At 47.0% G+C, this 19342-nt stretch overlaps 1 protein-coding gene across 1 annotated transcript in view; it reads left to right on the plus strand.

Moving 5' to 3' along the window:
- The window catches only part of LOC135373276 (protein O-mannosyl-transferase Tmtc3-like), a 479430-nt gene that overhangs the window by 296329 nt on the left and 163759 nt on the right, over window positions 1-19342 (plus strand). The window lies entirely within an intron of this gene.

Here is a 19342-nt window from a genome sequence, read left to right on the forward strand (position 1 = left end):
CCAGCATCCGTCGGAGTCCACGCAGGCTGTGAGAGACTGCACACAGAGGAAACTTGGTGTGAGCTTCGCAAGATCCACTGTTGCATTGATCTTGCGAGATGCGGAGAAGTGGTTAAGGATCTCGACGGCACAGTCGTCTGCGATTCGACAACGTTCCGCCAAATATTACGAGCTTGAGGCAACCCTTTTCCAATGGTTCGGAAACGTTCGAGCAAAAGGAGCTGCGGTTAGTGACGAGATGCTTCAAGACAAAGTCCGTTCTCTTGGCGGCATGCTGGGAAAGTGTCCCTCATTGTTCTAAGGCTTGGATGTTTCCCAAACTTATAAAATGTCTCTTGGCCCGCCACGTCGGTGCCCATCGTTTCGCCTTCACAGTTAATCCCACCCTGTACCTCAGCACCAACCGTCCCAGACGCCTCTTGCTCTCAGCCTGGGCCCCATCCCGGAGCGTCCTTCCACCCTGACTCCCCCGTACTTCCTTGTGCTCCCCGTCTACCCCAGCACAGTGCTTCCAATACCATGCGGACTATCACTGCATGGACTTCGCCACAAGTGTCCACGAACGCTCTAGTTTCAACTAGTGCCACTCAGCCTACGAACCCTCCGTGTTCCTCCAGTGCCATCGTGCCAATGGATCTGTCAACGTCCCATACGGAGTCTTCAACAAGGCCCCGACGACAGAGAACACAACGTGAGCTGAGAATGTACTAGAAATGGGCGATCTCGGTGACTGAATCAGGACCTTCACTTTCACTCTGTCTTGAAACACGTAAACTCCTAGAGAAAAAAGCTGGATTTACTTCACACTTCCACTGCTATTCAGACTGTATCGCGCAAAGTGTTGTCCATAGAGGATTGTAATTACCCCTGTCCCCCACTTTTAAATTCCATTCCCCCCTTAACTCTACCAAATGGGATAACTCCCTCAGAAATGCATCACTTTAGCTCATTGAGATCGTTACCCGAAAGTTCATGTTATCAAGGACATTAATAATCAACTCACACGGATATCCGGAAGAATCTGACAAGATGAACTAAATGCTCTCTCAACCTTTGCTTCCAGCGAGCTAAATGAACTTTATAACGCCAACTAGAAAAAACTCAGACGTGATAACATTATTTTGTCTCCAGTGGTTGGCATTAAATCTGTGGTGATTTCAGAATTGATTCTTCCGTAGCAGGTATCAACACAGTTTTCAACCTGTCAAGTGTTCCTCTTAATCAGTCTGAACTTAGTATTCTCGCTTAAGGCCTCACCTTCTTTCCCACGTCGCCTACGGTCAATGAAGTCGAAATATTAAATGACCTACACAACCTTGGCCGGAGAATGCATCTCAGAACCTACTTCCATGGCAGGCCCGAGACGCCGTAAACGCCGTTCAAAAACCCCTCCAGCTGGACATCAGATTCCTCTAAGACCAGCCCTCTTATCGATAACTACATTAAAGCCGCACAAAACGGCATTAACCACGCTCTTTCCAAAGCCGCAATTACACACAACAATTTATCCAAGAAGGAGGTCATGGCTTTAAAGAATTTTAAATATCGCCAGGACATTATTGCCAGAACTGCGGATAAAGGTGGGAGCATTGTTGTTCCGGATGAATCTGACTACGTCTCCGAATCTAATAGGCAACTTAACGACTCACGATTCTATAAAGCTCTTGACAGTGACCCCACCGCCACGTTTTGTCTCATTATAAACAAGCAAATCAACGAACTTGTCCAAGGAGGTCTTATTGCTAACCATATTTCCAAATTCCTTAGACCAGAGAACGTGAGACGTGGCTCCTTCTACCTTCTAATCAAGGTTCATAAAGAAAATAATCCAGGTAGACCCATAATTTCGGGAATCAATAATCCGACGGAAAAACTGTGATGAATGATGAAAGAAGGAAGTCGCTGAAAAGGTTAGCCAGCTGTAGGACTCATACCCACATGTTCTGGGTTGCCAGCCCACGGCTCTTACCAATTGAACTAAGCTAACACTTTTTTTTTTCCTTCAAGAATGTTTTATTTCCCACTGTTACAGTTCAAGACGTAGATGTTATTTACAATGCAAGATGCGGTATGTGGTTGAGAGGGATGACACAAGAATACATGCTTGAGATGAAGTATGTACAAAAGTGAGGGTGTGATTTCAGGTCCAGGGCCAGTCCATTAATACTCCGTGGGGCTTGACAGAACAAGCTCAAGTACTTTGAGCCAGATAGGGTCCTCCGCACTACCTGTTCGGGAGAGGAGAAACCTACACAGTGACGTCACGTACCTCTTGTAGAAAGGCCAGGAGCCGACTGGAGATCATTGTGGTCTTTAATACGACGAGATATCCACAACGAGTACAAGCTTAACAAAATAAGTACGTCTCACGGAAGCTCGCCGCCTGGACGGATCGGGAGGTACCGAATAGCCCGCGCACTCAGGTAGATGTTCTGCTTGAAGGCACGCTGGAACAGGTCCCAGAAAAAGAAAGCATCCCTGCATGACAGGAAAGCATGCTCGATGGTCTCCTCCTCTGGGCAGAGCCTACAGTTGTAGTTATTGAAAGCCACGAAGAAACCTCGTTCTCGCAGCCAAGCGCGCACAGGTAGAGTGCCTGTGTGTAGGTGGAAGAAAAAGTCTTTCACCTTAGCTTCTACAGGCATCTTCCTCACTCCCACGAGCATATCCTCCCCGGGACCTGAGCCGAAAAGCTGCCGGTAGAAAGGAGGAGGGAAAAGAGAGTCAACGACAACCCAATACAGGGACCGACGCGAGGCCTGGAAGATGAACTCATACGAAAACCGCCTGGCGAGGAAGTGTATAGTGTCAGCAACTTCCTTGTAGAATCCCCATATGTAGAGTGGTGTGTCGTACACTGTGGATACAACTATCCCAGGTAGCTCATCCTTTAAAAAAGTAGAAATACAGTGTCTCAGGAACGGATGAGTCTCATCGCGGAGAAAACAGACTCGCCACACAAGCTGACGGACAAAAAGGTGCACCAAGTGGCAACCCCCATTGGACAGGCTATGAAAGAGATTCTCACGCCGTGTCCTTTCGTACTGCGAATTCCAAACGAAGGTAGCAAAAACTCTGTGAATCTTGTTGATGGGTGTCCTCCCACAAGGCAACACTTGCAGGAAATATCCAATGCGCGAAGCCTACCTCGCATTTCACACAAAAGCCCGAGCGAAGAGCGACAGTTCGAACGGATTCCACGTTCTGACGTACTGCCGCAGCTTAGCGACACGCGACATCCAGAAACTCGTTGACAATCGAACCAACTCCAGAGGAACGCCAATGTAGACAGAAGGGGTCCTATAGACCAGGACAAACCCGCCAACTGGGTAGGGAAGCTCTGCGGCATTCCCAACCAAGAACCAGAGCTGTTTGACCAGCTGACACGCGCACCAGAAGCCAAGCAGAACTGGCGAACATGTGCTAACACACGTGACACGTCTATAGAGCCACAGAAAAAGGCGACGTCATCAGCATAGGCTAGAACTTTAATGTTACAGTGCGCACGACTGAAACCTCGCAAATCCCTGTCTGCTAAGATGAATGGGCAAAGGGGTTCAAGGTACAAGGAAAACAAGAGCTGACATAGGGCACCCTTGTCTCACCGAGCAACGAATTCGGAGTGGATCTGAAGCAACTCCGTTACAGAAAGGCGGGTATCAACATCCTTATAACACATTTGGATCCACTTAAGCATAGTTGAACCGATTCCTACATGAGTCAGCACTCGAAATAGAAAACTGCGACTTACTCTATCCAAAGCTTTCTCGAGATCTATATACTCAACATTCCCACAGACATCCTTAACAGAGAGCAACATTCTACAATCGAGCGCATATACGTTAACTATTCTGCAGTACCTCAGGTTTAAGCAAAAGTCCACGACTAAAAACTCCCCAACTGCTCCTTCAATAACGGAGCCAAAAGTGACGCCATCTAAGCCGTTCCGCAACAACAGTAGGCAACCACCCGACCTCCCACTCGAAAATACATGGAATAAAGTGTAGAAGCAGAGAAGGCACAGTTGGTCTGTCCTTACACAAGACCAGCACTTGGGTGCCACAGATAGTGATGAGGTGCGGAACGTCCATAGCAGTAATGTCCCTTTTTAGGCGCAGTTTCACAGAGCGCGACAGGGAACCGACCTTTTCAAGGCCAGGGTCCGACCAAGTAATTATACTGGCTTCTTCCACATTGCCGTAGTTCACAAAAGCTGCCCGTATGTCACGCTCTGTAACGGCGGAGGGAACCCAGTTCAGCCGCAATTGCAGAACCGGATTAGTGGCTTCTAGGATTATGCACTTCTTTCCCTTGAACGTGAGCTTCCGATGCGTCATGAAGTGGTCCTTGGCAGTGGTAGTTTTAAATTGCAAGAGCCAGACGTGGTTATACTGATATTGTCCAAGGTATTCAATGTCGGAAAATTGCAAAAGAGATCGAAGGGCCAGCTTAATATCCACCTCGGTGTAAGGCCTACCTGTGACATCGGCGTGAAGAACGGTACAGAGGCTGAAATCCAGGGTGGACGAGAAACGGGGCAGGATAATGGATATTCGGCAGACTCCGGGACAGCCGTAGACGGGGGAACAGAGCCAGAAGCAGGTACAGAAAGAACAGAAACCTGGCTATGGGCCATTGGAACTCCCATGGGCCACTGGGCCATTGCTGATGCTCATAAGGGTGCGTCATCTGTTCCTGCCTCAGAACACCAATTGCCATCATGTTCAAGGTAAAACTGTCCCCAGTTGTCGACCACTCCATTAAGCATATACCACCCCTCTTATATTAAGGCTACCAATGATTTTCTTTTTTTTTAAATCAACGCAGTTAAAGACAGATTCATTAACATTAATACAATCTTTCTAGCTGCTATGGATCTTTGCTCACTGTACACAAACATCCCCCATGATGAGGGTATTCCTGCCATTCAATCCTTCCTAAACACGTACCCTGCTGACCTACTTCACACTTCCGCGATTCTTACCCTCTTAGAACTAGATCTCAATTGCAACAACTTTGTCTTTAACGACAGGCACTTTGTCCAAATCCATGGAACAGCCATGTGCTCCAGAGCATCTCCCAACTACGCCAACCTATTCATGGGCCTTTTTGGGGGGAAAAAAAAAACATCATTTCTGAGTTACACCGATGACATCTCTGTTTTGTGGTCGGGCAATGAGACATTCCTCAAATCATTTTCTGATCATTTCAACTTCACCCATGAAAAAATTTTATTATCTCGCAATTATTCTACGACAGCTGTCGATTTCCTCGATGTCACAGTTTCTCCTAAATCTGGTAGGCTCGTCACAGAGCTATACAAAAAACTGCCTGACAGACGTCAATACCTTCATTTTGGGAGTCATATGCACAAAAAAGAAGCATACCCTATGGTCAGTTCCTACGCCTGAAAAGAATTTGTTCAAAGGACAATGACATCATTAAACATGCCCAAGAAATGACACCCGATTTCCAAAAACGAAACTACCCCCTGATCTCCTTCATTAATCTTTCATTAAGTCCTCTTCCATAAGAAGAGCTTCCCTACTTTCTTCTAAGCCCCCTCCCCCACTCCAAAAAAAAAAAGAACGAGAATCTTATCTTCTCCACCACGTATCATAAAGCACTTTCCAACACCAAATCCATCCTTAAGCGGCACCTTGAAATCCTACATGGTGATGACAAACTAAAAGAAATATTATTTCAAGCACCTCCGCTAGTTGTATTCCGTCGGTCCAATAACCTATGTAGCGTACCCACATCTTCCCGCTTAACTTCTCAGCAATCGGGTTGCTACCCCTGTGGCAACATATGATGCCAAACATGTAAATTCAGTCTCGCTTGTACATTTTCGAGTAGCACTAGCAGTGATTTTGCAATTAAGATTCGTCAGCCACAACATTGTATTTCTTCAAATATCTGCTAATTTCACGTGATACGTGCAATACCCGTATATCGTGGAGACCTCCAACAGCATGCGCGAAAGGCCTTATGGCAGCAAATTTGATATTCGAAACAAACGTCATTCTCCCATTTCAATCTATTTCTACTTGTCGGGTCATAGCATAGAGAATGTAAAAATTATTATAGTTGAGTCGGGCTATAACACGAACATCAAACGCAAAAACAGAGTCATTTTTTATCTCAAAATTTAAATCACTCCAAACTGAATATCAGCCCGAGTACCAATTGATTCACGTATATCTCCCACTGTAGCCTCTTCACCCAAACGCTGTGTCCCCTTCCGTCAGGGTTCGCCGAATAGACCCAGTTTAAAAAACCCACCCGGGTTTTTTTGGGTCCACCCGGGCTGAAAAACCCAATAAAGCCCACACGCGGGTGAAATACAGAAACGCAGGAAAAAAAAGAAAAGAAGGAAAAGGGACGACTGCTTCGGAGGTTACTTTACCGTAAATTCTACAGCGGCAAACAATTATTTCTTCCAGAAACATGAAAAATAGGCGGAGGACGGCTGTTGCGTGTCACATGCAGCAGTTCGAAAAAAAAAAATCCCAGCACCCGAAAAACCCACCCGAAAAACCCGAAAAAGCCCACTGGGGCGGGCTTTTTTAAAAAAACCCGGGTTTTTCCGAACCCTGCCTTCCGTACATACACTGTCTAGACATATTGTTCACTTTCGCCTTTCGCCCATCGGCTTAGCCTTCCTTCACTGTCGGGTTAGCTTCCAAACCCTTTGGCACTTATAATATACCGCTTCCCTTGTGCCACTTTTGCCGCCAGTTTTAACCGGTTTCGCGTTTGTTTGTTTTTTTCTTTGAATCATTGTTGGGTTTCTGCATTCATTGCATTATCTCTTCTACTGTGCCCGCGGGTTTGTGACCACCCTTTTCCAGCCACGTGGTATTTGTCATCCCTCGGATAATTTAAATCCTTTACCCTCTCCCTTTTCGTATGTTCACGTGTGTGCCATCCGAGTGCATATATATTTGTAACTCCAATGCTGTTGTACCTGACGAAAAGCTGTCCACTGCATGAACGCTTGTATCCATTAAAGGAAAGCTTTACTTGGAAACTGTGCTTGCTGACTACTCTGCAGATGACATCTATAATCTTGATGAGACCAACTTTTTCTACAAGCTTGGGCATTCATCAACACTGCCTGTAAAAAACATAGCAGGCTAGGAATCGCGGCCTGGTAAAAAACATAGCAGGGTGCGAATCACTGTTGGATCAATGTGCAACGCAACTGGGACCGACAAGGTGAAGCATAGCAGTCAAAATCGGGAACGAGAAGAATTCAGGGTGCTTCGGCAAGTGGTTTGATCCCCGTATTTACTGCATATATGAAGCCAATGAAGGCAATATATGAAGCCAACAAAAAAGGCTGGACAGTATGCTCAAACGGTTCCTTAGAAATGCGACCTGAGAATAAGAGCCAGTCAGGCCGAAAACTGATCATTCTCGTTGAGAACGCCAGCTGTCATTCGATCTCTGCAAATTTTTCCAATACCAGACTGTTCTACCTTCCGTCGGGCATGACAGCCAAGACGCAGTAATCATTCGAGCTACTAAGGTCCGTTACAAAGCCGCGCTCGTGAGAACAATCGGAATGGCGTGGGATGCTGTGTGCCCGGCAACCATTGCGAACTGCTGGCATCATGTCGGCATCCTCCCACCCGCCGGCGCTGCCGTGTTGCACAAGGATCCCATGGACGATATCCCGTTAGCAAGGCTCCTGGAATCCCTTCGTTGCGGATCTCGATGCAGAAGTGAAGCGATTTCTCATCATTGACAACGAAGCGGACATCGAAGAAGAGGTGACTCATGACGCAATTGTTGCGGCAGCCCAGCAACCAGAGTCGGACGAGGAGCTCTCAGACTGTTTGGACGTTTCCACTGACAATTCAGCCAGTGCAAAGCCAGTTATCACAGCAGTCATGACTCGAGCAGGTCTCCAAGCGGCGCTCCAGTTCTTCGAAGACAGCGGGAACGGATCTCAAGCAATCGAAATTGCTGAAATCCTGTCGACTTTGAGCTCCACGAGGTATGCGCACAAGCAAGCACTGATTGCTGAGATTTTTTTTTTCGTAATAAATTATGTTAAATGTTGGACGATTCACTTTATGGACAATTCTCGCGAGGAACGAAAGTGTCCATATTAACGAGGCACGACTGTAGATAGGAGGTCGATTGCACCTGTGGCCCAAGGGTACGGATGTATAGCGAGGCGTCATGGTCGCCCGGACTGGCGTCACCAGAAACGTGCTGCTCAGTGGATGGATTCCTGATATCGCAGGACGATGTCAAATGGCTAGGCAGGAGGATTGTATTGAGAACTGGCAACTCAGAACACCGTACTGCTCAGTTAGTTTGCTCCTGAGGTTCAAGCAAGGCGTCCGAGCCCCGTCCTAGACTCCACCATTATTGAAATGAGAAGCGAGCGTGTGTAGTGAAGGGCATCATGTATTCGAGAGTATCGAAAATGCGAGCTAGTGCATGAAGGATCGTTCTCTTTGTGATACGTCGGTTCGAGAGGTACGTGATGATGACCCAAGCAGCACAATGTACTGAAAGTCGAGTGCAATAGGGGTGGACGGTATGTGTCTTATCAATGTTCTTTAGTTTCACGAGAATGTTCAAGGCCTTCCACCTACCCGTCCACCCCTATTGCACTCGACTTTCAGTACATTGTGCTGCTTGGAGATGTCTTCATTGAAAGTGATGTGGTCGGTAGGATGGTGCCAAAGCAGCCACAGAACTTACTGCCGGCTCAGTTGATATGTTATCGTATGTGATGCCGTCATCAAGGAACTGTTTATTCGGGTTGGAAAAGTTTGAAGGCCATTTGCGCTGCTCCATGCCTGCTTCTGTTAGAATGGAGACTGCATCTTGATAGATCTGGAAACAGTCAGCTTCGAATGTGGCTCCGACAATCAGATCGTCAACGCAGAAGGCGCGTTGCATGCGTTGTGCCTCTGCTGGGTATCTGTCAGTGACGCTGGCGAAATGATGATGCAGTGTTGCGGCGAGCAAGGAGACTAGTCGGAGCGCCGAATGGAACTCTTGTCATCCGCTATTCCTATATCTCTGGCCAGGGTTGCTCTTGTGCAGTGAGTGCGGCTATCCAAGGAAAACGCAGGACGTCGCTGTCTTCTGGACGGATTGCGATCTGAATGCATATGCCTTGTGACTGTCTGCTGTGCCCTGTGAGGACAACCAGAAAGCATCGCAAGGATATCAGTTGAATGAGAAGGTCAGCATCCAGGTTAGGCTCTTTGTGTAGTAGCTGCTTGAGCTGCTGTCTTTGCTGACGCCAGTTGGCGCGTCCATGGGGCCTCGCTATACACCAGTTCCCTAGGACCACAAGGGAACTGGATCTCTAATCTACTCATTAATAAGGGTCGAGTAGCTCCGCTTATGTGCATCTCCCTCACACGCCTCTAATTTCTCACATCTTTAGTTGCAGCAAGACTTGTGACTTAGATAAAGCACATCCCTTTGTCAACGAGCCTTCCTGCCCACTTCTGGACCAACTGCACTATCGCGCTGCGTTGGGTTACGACTACACCCTCACAAAGGTCTACATTTGTGCAGAATCGCGTAACCGAGTTTCAACGTCTAACAACCGATCACACATGGCGTCATTGCCGGGGACAGCACAACCCAGCTGATTTGGTCACTTGCGGCATTGCCGCTCATCGTCTCAACCACGGTCACCGTTGGTGCCACGGTCAGCCATGGCTTAGCAAGCAGCCTGAAGAATGGCCAATCGATGTGTTGTTCCCCTCATTTGTTGAAAAGGGGGGTACGCCATTTTTTTGCATTAAATAGTTCATAATTGCCACAAAAATGGCGTAGGCCCCCGTTTTCATCAAATCAAGAAAGAGAATGTTGTCATTCATGATGATGGTTGACTACGAGCGTGCTATGCGGTGAAGCTCTGTTTTTAGAGTGTGGTGATGGTGGTAGGGATATTGGGAGAGGACGATTCGGACGGTGAAGTCCTACTTGAGAACCGCACCTTGACACGAGATGCCGGAAATTCGAGGAGCTCGCTACGATCCGTCATGAATTTGAAGCAGCTTTAAATAGTACACTTCTCACCCATACAGTTGCTGACCCTCAGGAAGCGGTGCCTTTCACGCCGTCCCATTCCTTAATTGGAAACCGTTTGGTTAGACCCCCCAGCAAGAAGCTCAGATCTTGAATTTATGCAGCCGAAGTGAAGGCGATAGCACGCTCTGGAGGTATTCTGGAAACGAGAATACCTACTACAGCTACGCTCAGCGCACGAAGCGTTTTGCGGATCTCCAACGCAATTAAAGCCAGGAGATCTCACCATTGTGGAGGACAAGGGCCTCCCACCATTGTTGTGGAAGATTGCGATCGTTGTTAAAGGAAAATTTATTAAACTCAAGAACTTCGACTTTAGACCTGAGTTGGCATACACATTGCCTACAGTATGGAGTGCAGTACATAATACGCACCGGAGAAGGTCACACACCCATGAGCCAGATAGAAGGGTGCGATGCTGACCATCAGTCACATGGGATGATGTGGCATTGCAAGGGCGTTCACACTCCTGCTCCCCAACAGGAGAGAGATAACACGGTCCGTCAATGGTGGTCCTGAAATGGTCCGAGAATCCCTGCCAGTCATCTAATTCGGCTGCGAACGTCGGCCCGTGCAATTTTGTAAGGACAACCGTTCGAATGCTTGATGGAGGCTGACTTGTTCCCGATGGGTTGCCGGAGGTTTCGTGAGGAGCAGGCGTGTTGATACCTGGATTCCGCGCGTTGTTGTGCGAAGAGTTCTGGAGAAGGCGATGCATATCCTGTCCTGATAGCGAGCAGCGGCGATGAATATGTCTTCAAATATATCGCACTTGACGTCGTTCTGGGTAACAAACTCCAGCTGGAGCAATGAGGTAACATTTAACGTGGCTCGAAATCCTGCCTCATCTGTCGAGCACCGGGAGTCAGAATGCAAAATATTTTCGCTCTGCGGTGCGTTATAGCTTTGCAATCGAATTTACAAAGAACAGTTGGGGAAAGCAGCCGCAGACGGCCAACACGATGCTCGCGTGACGTATTGGAGGCTCAGTGCTTTGTTTCTTTGTTTTTCTTCGCATGTCACGCGCCGCTTACACCAGGGGCGTTCAAGCCAAACCGGGACTTTCTGTCTCCTGAGTGTACAAATGGCTCGCGCTACTTCTTTTTCGTCATTTTCACACGCGACAGGCCTCCGCGTTCACCACGTGGTGGTCCAAAGTTTGTGCAAAACACAAGACACGTGCTGGACAAGATGGCCGACAACGAGGCGAGCGCGCACATGGAACAGCGAATTGTCATGGAATTTCTCGTGAATGAAGGCGTAAAGTCATCTGAAATTCACTCTCAGGAACACTCTGAAATTAAGGCTCAGCATGGCCACGATACACCTAGCCGCAGCAGAACGTTTGAGTGATGCAAACGGTTTCTAGACGGCCGTACATCAGTGCAGGACGATCCCGGCCGGGGCGGCTCAGAGCCCAGTGTCAGAGTTCCTGAGAGCATCCAACTTGGTGAGCGCCTTATCCTCAAAGACCGACGGATAACATGTCTCGAACTGCCTCGAAAGACGGATCACTCTTTGGGAACGTTGAACACTATCATTCATGAACACCTCCAGTTTCGGAAAGTTAGTGCCCGTTGGGTCCCGAGGCAGCTCTGCGTGTTTGACCGGCAGAGAAGACTGGAAATCTTCCAAGAGCTAAGGTACCGTTTCAACACTGACGGACAGCCGTTCTTTGATCGGATGATCACGTGCGATGAAACGTGGATGCATCATTTCACTCCTGAGTCTAAACGCGCATCAAAACAGTGGAAGCATCCGAGCTCGCCAGCTCCCAAGAAGTTCCGAAGCACCCCGTCTGCGGCTAAGGTCACGGCAACGGTTTTCTGGGACAAGGCTGGCGTTGTTCATGTTGATTTTCTGCCCAGTGGTACCACCATCAATAGTGCATATTACTGCGAGGTTCTCCGGGATGTGCATAAGGCGCTGAAGCAAAAGCGGCCTGCCTCATCACCAAAGGAGTCCTCCTCCTACAGGACAATGCACGCCCGCATACCGCGCATCTCACAAAATGCACCTCACAGGAACTTGGCTGGGAATTGCTGCCACATCCTCCTTACAGTCCAGACCTCGCCCCCAGCGATTTCCATCTCTTCGGGCCACTGAAGGCGTTCCTTGGGGGCCGCCACTTCAGCTGCGACGACGAGATCAAGGATGCGGTCCGATCATGGCTGCTACGCACCGGTAAGGATTTCTACGCTGCTGGCATCTCAGCCCTCGTGAAACGCTGGGACAAGTGCATTAGTGCAGCTGGAGATTACGTTAAAAAATAAAACTAATTTCTCGCTTGTAAGTTCATTTTACTTTTGCGAAAAATGAAAAGTCACGGTTTGACTTGAACACCCCTCGTACATGCTTGAGCTGTGCCGCTGTACATCACCGGTGACGTGAGGGGAGTAGCATACGTCACCACGTCCTCTCGTTCTGCGATGCGCTGTTTTCACAAGGAGAAGAAATTTCAAAGGTGTGCGGAAGAGCACTCGCGCTCGCTCTGTAGGTCACCTGCACTCATCGTTCTTTTCAGCAACCCATTTCATTCGCTGGAGAACACTGCACACCCAAAAATATAAAAAAAACTTTGTGGGGGGGGGCACCTCAATGCTCCTTTAACCGCCGAGCCTTCTGTGCGAGTTGATGGGCGCTGTCTTCAATTTCACTCAGGGCTGGATCACATGCAGTCCAAAGAGCTTCCAGTTTGTTGATGGCTCGTGTGGTTCTGCAGGAAGGATGCCGTGGGCCTTCTGCGAACGATTCATCGAGGCGGGTGAAGCTGACGAGGGCATCGTGGCTTTTCTTCCATCGAGGAAACTTTGCAGATCGCCGTAAACCCAAACAAACGTCGCGATGATAATCACAGTTGAGCTTAACGCCGAGTAAACCGCTCTTGCCAAGGCGGACACCCCCGCAGCACAAATGGGACAGTCGAAACACTCTTTCTCAATATTTCTCCTAAGCGCCGCTAGGGTGGCTCTCTTCCCGCTCCGCGTCTTTAACTTCAAGCGCCTTCAAGTTAACTCTGCTTCAAGCTGTACAACAGAATCGTTTAAACCACAGCAGAAAGTACACTCTACGCCCAGTATCGCTGACGTACCGCATGAACATGAGGTACATTTTTAATGGTTGAAGAGGTTGGTTTTTCATGGCTTTCGTGGTTGAATCCTCATGGTTGAAGGGGTACTGCGACCATAATAAGATATCAGGTACTGCGCACCGTTCCGTGCATGAGGTACACATGCGATACGGTGTGCCTTTGCCACATAATGGACGAAGCTATATGCACGAACGAGCAAGGTCAGAGAAACGTATAACATTGCCAGGCCTCATTCGCCCGTGCCATTTCAAGCTTCCAACCCGACATGGAAGAGGGAAACGTACCGTAAGCGAAGTCCAATGCTCCTTAGTCATAACTACGCGCCATCTAAGAGCGGATGCGGAGACTTCGTTTACGCGCCATGTATGAGTATAGCTGCCGGTGGTTTCGGTCTTCCCCACATCGCGTATCCCCAAGACGCGGCATCCCCGGAGGTTCATCGGCAATGCCCCATTACTGTTTCGTGACACTGTACACACAAAAGGGCAATATTGGCCCCGATAACGAGAATGTAAGTCTTCAGTCCGCTGCTATTGCCTCTGAATAATTAAAAATGCACGCGACACGGTCACGGTCAGAACGTGCTTAGAGAGCGTTTGTTTCACGTGTTACTGGACTGCAGCTTCTTTCAGAAGTATGCCTACACAGTAAATATTTTTCACCCCTTAGGGTGCAAAAGAGGTGTACTTTGTGGGTAGCACCCCACTTTTTCCAGTTACACCCTTCTCTACACCCAAGGTTGTCAAACTACAAGGGCGTTTTATAGGTATAAAATTGGTGTATATTTGAAAACACGCCCTAAAAGTACCTTATGACTGTGTTACTGTACGCGGATGTCTAAATTCCCGCGTTTGTTGCAATCAGCATTTGAATACAGGGAATGGGATTGAGAGGGAATATAAGTTTACTATAAAAAAGGGAGGGAAAGGATTGACGCTCTGGAACGTATTCATAGCTAAGGCTGCTCTCATAGTATATGTGGACTGAGGGGGGGGGGAGGTATATGTTTATTAAGAAAAAAAGAAGAAAGGAAGTGGACTGAGGGTTTCAAATCAAAAACTAGAAGCTTTAATAATGACATGCATGATGGAGAAGTTAGTCGCACCGTACGTGGTCTACACTGGCAGCTCGGCGACCGTAGCCGAGGTGAGTATGTTGCCGCTCTGATTTTATGTGCCACTCTGACGCTTTTATGCAGAACAGGCCTGCATTCAATACCTTCACCGTTTTCGAGTTGCTGTGTGCACACAACAAAATTCTGAATTTATGAAATGAACAAAATAACGGATGGATCGGTGAGGAAACTGAAGCAATATCTATAACGGAACCCTGAGATCGAGGGGACAAATAAACAACACAGTCGGTGTTACGTGTCCCCCCAAAATTAGGGTTTCGTTACCGATGCCAGTTCACCTGAGCTGACAGTCTTATATGTTGTTCCATGCAAATTTCATACTAATTCGCCCGTAGAATGGGTATCCCATATATCCGCCTACATGCGCGTCGGTAGCTCGCCCAGTAACGTGTTGACTTGCTGTGCTCAGGATCGCAGGTTCGATCCGGATTTGGCAAAAGGTAAAATTTGTTTCACCATCGTTGCTGGAGATTGGCTGTGCATGTCGGGAGAACACCAGATGGTAGAAATGCAGCATGACGCACTAGGCTGGTACCTGTTATTATTCCGTACTGGAAGGGTGTTTTTCGGAAATAACGCCCTTTTTAAAGGGCGTCCACGTGAACACCCTTTCCAAGGGTGTCCAGGAACACCCTGAAAGGTGTTTATTACGGGTCAGCCTAAAAACACCATGGTGTAAAATGGTGTTCAGCATGGTTTAAAAAGTGTTACTGTGTATACTGCACGCGAATTACACAGGACTTCATTTATGTGCGGAAATGGAAGCCTTCTGCCATACCTGCATTTAGAAAACGATTGGAAAATTAGTCTTTATGCACTATGGTGCATGTCAATTTTGTTCACCGTTGCTATAATTACTTTTAAAGAGGAGCTGTGTACCAAGCAGATCATCAAGTACCACACATCAGATTTCACAGCAAAGCAATGTGCTCCTTCTGTGTGGTGTTGCTTTCTCATCATTAAGAAAAACGATACGACACGAGAAGAAATAGCCATATAATCACAGCAAGTCTGGTTTTTCACAGCTTCCGAGTCATATCAGTGGCGATGGCTGTTTCGTGGCGAGACGAGGCACCGAGTTTCACGTCGTATGCACCTGAAGGCAGCAGAACTGGAATGAATACTGAAGTAATAATAAAACAAACCACGTTTTCAAAGACATGAAAAATGTGGTTAGTATACAGGGTGTTTCACTTAAGAGTGACCCCTAATTATTAAAAAAAAGTACTTGAAGTAAAAATTAGAAACCTTCTGCGTCATACTTGTGAAGGTTTTTGCCGCCCAAACAGGTGGTTTCCATCAATGTACCTCATTAATTTGTCTAATTATCTTAATTGAACTCAAAAAATTCCCGAGCAAAGGTAACTTTTTTGCGCTAATTAGTAAGCCCAACGCCACAACGCCCCTTTTCAGTCACAATTACAGGATCTTTCACGATCGTTCCACAAAAATTCGACACCCGAAAACAGGAAAAATCGTCGCTCGGCAAGGCGCTCGTCCGACCAAACTGCCCCGCCAAGTATGGGGAGGACGAACGGACAACAAAGGATGCAGCGAGAAGCCAGGTCCACCTCTTTATCAGTAACTCGTTGCTGCGAACAGATAAGCTTGTGAAGGCAAAATACGCGTATTTTGCTTGCCGTGATTGCGTCCCGTCCCCGCCCTTCCTTTTTCGTTCTGTTTCCATGCGCAGTGGGAGCGTCTTCGTGCCGAGACGATAGTCCCGGCGCCGCGAAATCCGAAAGTGCGCTTGCAGAGATGGCAAGTTTTGGGGTGTCGAATTTTGTGGAAATATCGTGAAAGATCCTGTAATTGTGACTGAAACGGGGTGTTTTGGCCGTGGGCTTTCTAATTAGCGAAAAAAAAAAAACACGTTACGTTTCCTTGGGAATTTTTTAGTTCAATTAAAGGAGCTCTGAAAGCCGTCTAAAAAATTTTCTGTTCCGAACGCGTTGTGGAAGCAGGTAACTTAACCTGATGATTAACACGAAAATTTTCTCCGTACGCGATGTTTTTCGTAGAAAAAATGACAGTTGAACATCGCCGCGCGCGTTCCCACTCGACTCGCTCCTCCGAGTCAAACGAGGAGGAGAATGAAAAAACAAAAACGTCATTGGTGACGTAATAAAAGTGGAAGGCGGCGACCGCGCTTCTGTCCGTGTCAGTGATATGTGGTTTTCTTTTCTTTCTTTCCGTTTTCTTTCCCCCTGCTTTCTCCCTGTCAAGCCATGAATAAGGGAGGACCTCGATATTCCTTGTCGTGAAACCCCCGTTCTCGAAATTCATGTTCTGGAAACAAGGAAAACCAGGGGAAAATGTTGCTTCGTAAGATGATATGCCGCGATTAAGAACATAACATCACTATTTAAACACTCAAATTCAGGGGTTTTCGATATGTGTCCAAGCCGTCTTAGCGAACGAAAGGCACATTTTAGCAGCCATTTGGCTCAGCAGGGCGGCATGTTGGTTAGTTAGTTGTGTGCTTGCAATATTATGGCTGGGTTAGTCACAGTTTGCCGTTGGCAGTTTCCCGCGCGCGACATGTGCATTTTATAGTCAGCTAAAATTTACGCTAGTCACGTGTTGTTTCAGTGCACGCTGATATGTCAGCGGACGCAAACTTAACCGGCGTTGTCTGTCACTATATTGTGGATAAAACTGATGCACTATATGGTGACAAAACAAAAGGCGCCGAGCACGGATGAACTCATACTTGCGTGTCTGCGTCGTCCACATTTGCAGTATGCGTCGGCCAATTCTCGTTTAGCTCGATGATTGTTAAGTTGACCATAAATTATGGTGGTCTTATGACACTGTTTGGCTATGTTAGTGTGTAACTCGGGCAATGAATGTTCAACGCCTGATGCCACGACGTGCCGGCGAAGGCATATTGCGATAGATTTCACTGGATTGTATCTGACAACATTTCCGGCAAGAACACTCCTCCAGCTAAATAAGGAATTAACTCAATGGCTAGCAAAGTTGCTACTCGAAGTGACGGTGATCATAGCGAATTAGTGATATAGCGGATATTGATATAGTGACATAGCGAACGGAATTAGTGATCATAGCGATGCAGCGATCATTTTGAGGCGTGAACTGAAGCAGCGCTTAGTGCTGCACTGTGTTTATACTTATTGCCGCTAACAACACAACAACAGACAGTCACAACGATAACGAACAACATACAAAACTCAGACATGAACAGAACAGCGTTCAACTGGCACCTGAAGTTTATTTTCATAATCCATCTACTCCGGAAGGTCGTTAGGGAAAGCAAGGTCGAGCGGGGAGAGGTTAACCGATTTTTGGTTGACTTTGCTCGGGGAGTTAAATGAGGATGGCCTCCACAATGTTACGGCCTAACCTTGAACAGTGTATGTAGACCAATGTTCGTTTACTGTATCTGATAAATCAAAGAAAAAGCATAAAGAGACGTCTTCCACCGTTGCGGCGGGGTTCTGAGTGAAAAATAGCAGACGACGTTCCTCGGAACCAAGCAGCGGCTCCACTTTTCCGACGTCAAGATGACGCAAGCGTCTCAACGGCTCGTTCCGGGCATTGCCACCGTTGCGCACGGTCGCGATTTTCAAAATTGAATTCTGCGATATTTGTGCACCTGTTGATAGAATTGCTTCGCATGGCGCGTTTTAATAAGCATACGAACCGCTTGGTTCAAAAAAATGGTAGTGTTTAAAGTGCTTTCCGAGCTCCTTTAAGCTAATTAGACAAATTAATGAGATAGACTGATGGAAACCACCTGTTTGGGTGGCAAAAACCTTCACAAGTAGGACGCAGAAGCTAGGTTTCTAGTTTTTATCTCAAGTACATGTTTTTTTAATAATTAGGAGTCACTCTTAAGTGAAACACCCAGTAGAAGTTATATACTTGGTGTTTGCGCTAACGTCTCCAGAAATTTTATTTAAAGCGAGCGATAAAAGAGAAACGAACGCTACTTTTCAGCTACTTGACTAAGAAACAGGTACTACGAGTGAAGCAGTACCTGTTTCTTACTCAAGTAGCAGAAAAGTACCACTTGCTTTTCTTTTATCGCTCGCTTTAAATATACTTTCTGGACACGTTAGAGCGAACACCCTGTATACACCTCATCTCATAGTCATCATATCTATTATTGTTGTTGTTGTATAGCTAAATTTTGACATTCTTTCTTAAGTAACTAATGCTAGCCCCGACAGTCACCACGCGTTCCTTACGTGGGCAACGAAACCTTATGTTAATAACACTTGCTATATCCACAAAAAATATGTGGAAAAATAATTAAGAAGTATACGCGAAATTGCTTTATGCGGTACTGGATGCTTGAAGGTATGAGGTACAAGTCGTGTGCATACGGTACAGCGTGCTGTGCCTGCTGTGTACCTCACGAATCCGCAGCTCCCTCGTTTCGGAACGCCTGTGTACCCGCTGTCTAACGGTCTTCCCTTCGGCGTAAAGCTTGTGTACTTCATCCAACGGATCCCCGCATCCTTGGAGAGGTACTCAAGAGGTTCACAACGGGCATCAGATTTAGATTGTCCGTTGACTACAAGTTACAGACTAAATGTAATTGAAAAAAGTTATAGCTACTTATTTATGAAGGTACTTAGGTACAGTAATTAATTTCTGTGTAAGTGGCTAATTTGAATGAATTAATTACTTGCAATTTAGTTACTTCACATCTCTGTCCACGTTTAGTTCTAGACGCGCCATACAGACGAGTTGCGATACTTCGTTGGGCTGGGCGTATCAGCTCGTACGTTGATTTGGTTTTAAGTTAGGCATAGTAATCCTTGTGGTGTCATATTTCAATCAAGCCATCAATGATTTCTAGTTCTACAGCTGTCTTCCCCACTAGGAAGTTAAAAAGGACGTCGATATAGCCGACATACGCCGACAGAACAGGGAAAATCACAGGGAGTGCCCTGCCACATATCGCTCTATGGACGATAACGTGCCAAACGAGCGCAATTCATTTTGGACTGGTCCAAACCTGACGTCATTTCAAACGTCATCGTACACCTGACGGTAAAAATTGTGACGCA

Source organism: Ornithodoros turicata, unplaced genomic scaffold (genome assembly GCF_037126465.1).
Source record: "Ornithodoros turicata isolate Travis unplaced genomic scaffold, ASM3712646v1 Chromosome23, whole genome shotgun sequence".
Taxonomy (NCBI): Eukaryota; Metazoa; Arthropoda; class Arachnida; order Ixodida; family Argasidae; genus Ornithodoros; species Ornithodoros turicata.